The sequence below is a fragment of the Choloepus didactylus genome, chromosome 5 (assembly GCF_015220235.1).
Source record: "Choloepus didactylus isolate mChoDid1 chromosome 5, mChoDid1.pri, whole genome shotgun sequence".
NCBI lineage: Eukaryota > Metazoa > Chordata > Mammalia > Pilosa > Megalonychidae > Choloepus > Choloepus didactylus.
In genome coordinates, this window is record NC_051311.1 from 104927450 (window position 1) to 104934354 (window position 6905).

Below are 6905 nucleotides of genomic sequence, written 5' to 3' on the forward strand. Positions count from 1 at the left end.
TTCTCATATTGTTCACTCATCGTTTTCCTGATATCTTTTAATTCTTTCTGCATATTTTCTTTTATCTATCGCCTTGAGCATATTGAAGATCATTTTTTTTATAGACTTTGTTCAGTGTGGCCAATGTCTCGTCTTTTTTATTGATGTATTGTGAATTTTTATCTTGTTTCTTTGGATGGGCCGTAATTTTCTGTTTCTTTCTTTGTCTTGTAATCTTTTGTTTCATACTGTATATTTCAATATTTTAAAGTGTTAACTCTGGGATTTAGTCATTGAGCTGCCTGTGCCTTATGTTTGTATCCAGTTAGTGATATGATAGAAATTTCCCTGAGTGCCAGGAACTGAAAAAACAAACAAACAAATGCAAAAATGCCTTTCACAGTCTTTGTAAATTGGTTCTGCATTGGCTTATGCTGTCCTTCAGAGTTCAGCCCTCCTATCAACATCAGCCCAAGGTATAATTAGAGTGCAGATTCTTCTCTGTCTTTTCTAAGCCTCCATCTTGTCCTGGCCTTGTACTAGCTCATGGCCTTAGGAATTCCCCTGTTTAAACCAGTCTGCAAATCCCCTCTACTCCCTATGAATAGACTCCATATCCCCCGCCCCCTTGCCACCAAATACTCTATTGTATGTCTTAAAGCATACACTACTCTGATCCCTGGGCTGATTTGACTCAGTTGTTTCTTACACTGCTTTATCTGTCCCCAATATGTTTCTGCCTACAGGTTAGTTCTTGGAGAGTAAGCCAGAGAAGAATTTCCTGGTTCAGTATTTCAGGCTGCCACCTGCTAGATTGGCGTCGACATGTAGGCAGCCCTGTATGCACATAGGCATTAATCTTCTCCCTCTGGATCAGGACCAGGGACTGACAATGAGTGTGCTGGCTGACTCCATACCACACTAGGGAAGGGGAAGGGGAGGGGCCAGCAAGCCATGAGCCTCTTCTACTCCTTTTTTTTTTTACTGTGAAAAAAAGAAGTTTTTTTTTTTTTTTTTTTTTTTTTAACAAAAAATGTAATAAAAAGAAAACTAAAATATCATACAATACAATATAATAGTAGGGTCAGACAACAACACCACTACCAAGAATACCATATCCCTCCCTTATATCCCCCTCTCATACATATTTAGCTTTGGTATATTGCTTTTGTTGCATATTAATGGAAGCATATTACTATATTACTGTTGACCATAGACTCCAGTTTGCTTTGATTATATTTTTTTCCCAATACCATCCCCTTTCCAACACTCTGCCTGGTTGACATTCATTTGTTCTCCCACATGGAGGAACAGTTTTATATTTGTACATTTAGTCACAATCCTTGACCACTCCAGTTTTTGCTAAGTTAAACAGTCCCAGTCTTTTTCTTCTATCTTTACTTCAGGTGTCATTCATGCCCCTAGCCCACCTCTTTCAGCTTTACTCATGAACATCTTTGTTCAGTGTAGTTACAAAAATATGGAATGCTTCACGAGTTTGCATGTCATCCTTGTGCAGTGTTCTAGTTTGCTAATGCTGCCGGAATGCAAAACACCAGAAATGGATCGGCTTTTATAAAGGGGGCTTATTTGGTTACAAAGTTACAGTCTTTAGGCCATGAAGTGTCCAAGGTAAGTCATCAGTAATTGGGTACCTTCACTGGAGGATGGCCAGTGGCATCTGGAAAACCTCTGTTAGCTGGGAAGGCACGTGGCAGGCATCTGCTCCAAGTTCTGATGTCAAAATGGCTTTGTCCCAGGATGTTCCTCTCTAGGCTGCAGCTCCTGTTCAAAATGTCACTCTCAGTTGCTCTTGGGGCATTTGCCATCTTCAAACTGTCTCTCATCTGCAGCTCCTCTCTCAGCTCCTGGGCATTCTTCAGAGTGTACCTCTTGGCTTTAGCAAGCTGGCTCCTTCTGTCTGAGCTTAGATAGTGCTGCAGTAAACTAGTCAAGGCCCATGCTGAATGGATGGGGCCACACCTCCATGGAAACTATCCAATCAGAGTTATCACCCACAGCTGGGTGGGGCACATTTCCATGGAAACAACCTAATCCAAACGTTCCAACTTAATCCACACTAATATGTCTGCCCCCCATAAGACTGTATCAAAGAACATGGCTTTTTCTGGGGGACATAATATATACAAACTGGTACACACAGAGTCCATGCTAATCTTCTCCGTATCTTTCCAATTTTAGTATATGTGCTGCCAAAGCAAGCACTTTCCTCTTCTTTTTACAAATACCTCTCCTGATCCTCTTATTTCCACTTCCTCCCTCCCTTGCAACCTCTAATCTGCTTTATATCTTGGCAAATTTGCTATTTCTAGTTATCTCTTAGAAGTGATATGCAATATTCGTCCTTATTTATCTTGTTTATTTCACTGAGCACAATGTTTTTTTAAGGTTCTTCCATGTAATTTTACATATAACTTTGTAAGGAACTGCTTTATTGCTTTCACAGTGGCTGTGCCACTTTACATTCTCACCAAAAATGTGCTAGAGTTCCAATTTCTCTCCATGTTTCCAACATTTATTTTCCTTTTTTAAAATAATAGTCATCCTGTGAGTGTGAAGTGGTATCTGACTGTGGTTTTAATTTACATTTCCCTGATGGTTAATGATGTTAAGCATTTATTCATGTGTTTATTGGCCATTTTTTAAAAATTCAGTTTCATTGAGATATAGTCACATGCCATATAATCATCCATGGTGTACAATCAACTGTTCACAGTATGATCATTTAGTTAAGCATTCATCATCCCAATCTATTTTTGAATATTTTCCTTATACCAGAAAGAATCAGAATAAGAATAAAAAATAAAAATAAAAATAAAAAAGAACACCCAAATCATCCCCCATCCCACCCTATTTTTCATTTAGTTTTTGTCCCCATTCCTCTACTCTTCCATCCATAAACTGGATAAAAGGAGTGTGATCCACAGGGTTTTCACAATCACACAGTCACCCCTTGTAATCTACATTGTTATACAATCATCTTCAAGATTCAAGGCTACTGGTTTGGAGTTTGATAGTTTCAGTTATTTACTTCTAGCTGTTCCAATATATTAAAACCTAAAAATTGTTATCTATGTAGTGCATAAGAATGTCCACCAGAGTGACCTCTCAACTCCATTTGAAATCTCTCAGCCACTGAAGCTTTATTTTGTTTCATTTTGCTTCCCCTTTTTGGTCAAGAAGATGTTCTCAGTCCCATGATGCTGGAATCAGATTCATCCCTGGGAGTCACATCCTGTGTTGCCAGGGAGATTTACACCCCTGGGAGTCAGGTCCCGCGTCCTAACTGCTTTTAGAGCTGTGTTTTCTTTGTTTGGCACTTGCCAATTACTGCAACCATTTAACTGTTTTCTGGAGTTTTGGGGGAAGATGACTGTTTTAGTTTCCTAGGCTGTTCAAAGCAGATACCATGAAATGGGTTGGCTTTAAACAATAAGAATTTATTAAGTTACAGTTTAAGGCTGTGAGAATGTTCAAATCAAGGTTTCATCAAGGTGATGCTTTCTTCCCGAAGACTGGCTGCTAGCAATCTTTGGCTTCTCTGCCTCATGGGCAAGGCACATGACAGCATCTGTTGGTGTTGGTCTCTCTCTTTTCTTCCAGGTTTTGTTGCTTTCAGCTTCTTGCTTCCATGGCTTTGTCTCTCTCTTTATATATATATCTATTCTGTTTATAAAGGAACCCCGTAAGAGGATTAAGATCTATCTTGAATGACCGAATGAGGTGGGTCACTCCTTAATGATGGTAGCTTCATTAAAAGATCCTACTTACGATAGGTTTACACCTACAAGAATGGATTAACTTTAAGAACATGATTTTCTGGGTTACATACAGTTTCAAATCACCACAAGGGCTCTGCCATTTTTTTCTAGTTATTCAAAGATTTTGTGGGGGAATGGCACTCTGGAGCATCTTACACCGCCATCTTGGTTGACTGGATGTGACTTACTGGTGGGGTGGTTTTGACAAGCTTTGTCATATACAAAAAGCAGCTCCACAGCTTCTGTGTGGTCTTTCACATTAGACAAACGACTAAACTAGATGGCGAAAGAGAACTAACCTCTCCACTGTCTAAGCAGGAGAGGCAGGGCCCATTTGAGTTTATAAATATTACAACATTCATTAAAGATCTTGGAGTTGGAGGTACTGTTAATTATTGTCTAGTTAAAGGAATTAAAGACTGATTGTAAGATTGGTTAGAGGAGATTAAATCAGAGCTTTACTTTGAAGCACTAGCTGTAAAGAGGATATAACATTACTTGCAGATGACTTCAGCAAGGAGATTGAGCTTCTCCTCTCTGTGCCTTCCAAATACTGTCATTCTCAGATCACAAACATCCTACATTGTATTATCAGAGATTAGGTTTTCAGCAAATGCCTGTGTTAACAATGAAGGTATGTATGAGAATGCAGCATCTACATTGCCTCAGGTGAGGCCATGAATCTCTGCTCGGAGAAAAATTTCAAGGTCCTCAAAATCCACTCTTCCAGAATAACAAAACATCCTTCTTGGCAGAATGCAAAATCCAACATTAAATTCTTGTCTGGGGTGTGGAATAGAAGGAGTTAATTTTTTAGAGAGGAAAGTTTTTAAAAGGAGTTGTTAGTAGTAGTTTGTAGTGTAGTCCAATAATTGTTGGTTATAAAAGTCACCAGCTTTTAGTGCCTGCCTGTGGTTTTAATTAGTTTTAAGGAATGTAAATCAGGTGGTCCTCTACTGATCTGCTCAAGTTCCATTACTCACTAGGTTGTCTGCAGCTGGTTGTTTCAGGATTAACTGTCATGCTTAGAAGGAAGCGCTCTTGTCACTCATACAGCCTCAAGTAAGGGGGATTTTCTTCCCCTGGGAATGAAATTGAATCTGCGCAGAGCATTTAGCTTCAGTGCTCAGCTTGTGTGTGGTGACCCCACTCCCATAGTGATGTGAGAGGAAGATGCAGGCAGGCTCATACCGTGGGGGCAATCACAGATGCCAGGGTGATCCCCAGAAATGCCTTATTAGTGTATTATGTCAAATACGTACTTATTGATTACAATGCTGATGAAATTTAAGCTTATAAAAAGGGCGGGTGAGATTGCTTAAACACAAGGTAACATATTGTGGGACCGTGTTATAGGTGAGACGTAGCCCTTTGGTTGTGTACTCCTCAAGTCAAGCTGCACTTTTGAAAGACCTGTAGAGCTTTCAATTCAAAACTCAGTTCCAGGCTAGGCTTCACCCCCTAGCCTGTTTGTTAGAACTTCGAGGCTTTCTGATTTAGTAGGTTGGGAGCAGGGGAGGCCCACGAATTAACATTTCTAACAAGTTACAGGCGATGCCGATGCTGCTGGCCTTTGAGAAGCATTGGTCTAAGGTGACAGGATATATTGTGTTCTCTCTCTCCTAAATTTTTATTTTGAAATAATTTAAATGTTACAGAAGAGTTGGAAGAACAGCACAAAGAAGAGAAATATACCCTTTATCCTCATTCACCAATTTTTAACATTTTCCGTTATTTGCTTTATCATTTCCTCTCTCTATATATCTTGATATATTTTTTTCTGAACTGCTTGAAAGTACTCTGCATATAACATGTCTTTTTACCCAATAATTCTTCAATGTGTATTTCCTAAGAACAACATCATTCTCTTATATAGCCAAATTACAATGATCAAATTTGGGAAACTTAGCATTGATATACTTTTATATAATCTACTAACCATATTCCAATTTTGTCACCTCTCCTTATAGTGTCCTTTATAAAATTCTTTTTCCAATTCAGGATCCAATCCAGGATCATGTCCTCTAATTAAGTTTCATGTCTTAAGTCTTCTTTAATCTGGAATAGTTAGTCTTTCTTTGTCTTTCATACCATTAACATTTTTTTTTAAGAATGCAGGACCGTTATTTTCAAACTGTTCCTCTATTTTAGTATCTCTGGATATTTCCTTATGTTTATTCTGTTTATATAGTTTTGGTTGCTACATGTAAGATTTTATCCTCCTCACATCCAGAGGTACATTATGTCCCTTACTTTAATTTTGATCTCTTGGTAAGGTGCTGTCAGCTTTGCCACTCTATAGTTGTTATTTTGTTGTTTGGAATTAGTAAGTTATTTGTGGGAAGGTAACTTGAGATTCTGTAAATAACCTATTCCTTTTAAACTATTCCTTACTAAATTTAACAGCCATTGATGATTCTTGCCTGAATCGATTTTTACTATAATGGCTATAAAAAGTGCTTTTCTAACTCTGCCCTTCCTTTTTTATTCATTAGTTGGCACTCTACTGTATGGAAGAGATTTTCCTTCTCCCATTTTAATTAATTGATGGATTGATTGATTTCTCTCTAATGTCAATAAAGACCAGGAATTCTTATTAATTTAATAGATTGTAATGTATTATCTTCTGTATTTATTTTGATGATAAAATTGTCCTAGTTTGACCAGTGAGAGTCCGTTTAAACTGGTTCTTGTTTCTTTTGGCTATTCCCTCATAATTTTTTTATTGCTTCCTTTTTATGGCTCAAGAAGATGTTTAAGATTCATTGTGTACCTTTGCTGTTCCAGCCCTGGATCAGCTATTTCTTCAAAGAGTCCTGGTTCTTTATAGTGGGGAAAGGTATTTGGAAACCAAGATCTGTCATATAATGTCCTATTAACAAAGGCAAGCTTTAGATTGAGCATAGTGATACGTGATTATGGAGCAGAAAGTCTGAAATCTAGACTTAGACTTTGGAGTAAAGTTTGCTTATTGTTGAAATAAAGAATGTAGAATACGTTTATTTAGTAAAGAAAACAGTTACATAATATAGTTGACTTTTACTTAACAAAAGTATTTCTAAATTTAAGAAAAGGAAACTGCATTTCATAATCTATGATTTTTCTTAGTGGTAAGCAGTATTTTGTTACAAGAGACTGCCTAGC

The 6905-nt window shown here is 37.8% G+C and overlaps 1 pseudogene; it reads right to left on the reverse strand.

Moving 5' to 3' along the window:
* Positions 1–2140: 2140 nt before the first annotated feature.
* Positions 2141–2205, reverse strand: LOC119535602 (annotated as a pseudogene).
* Between the last annotated feature and the right edge of the window lie 4700 nt (positions 2206–6905).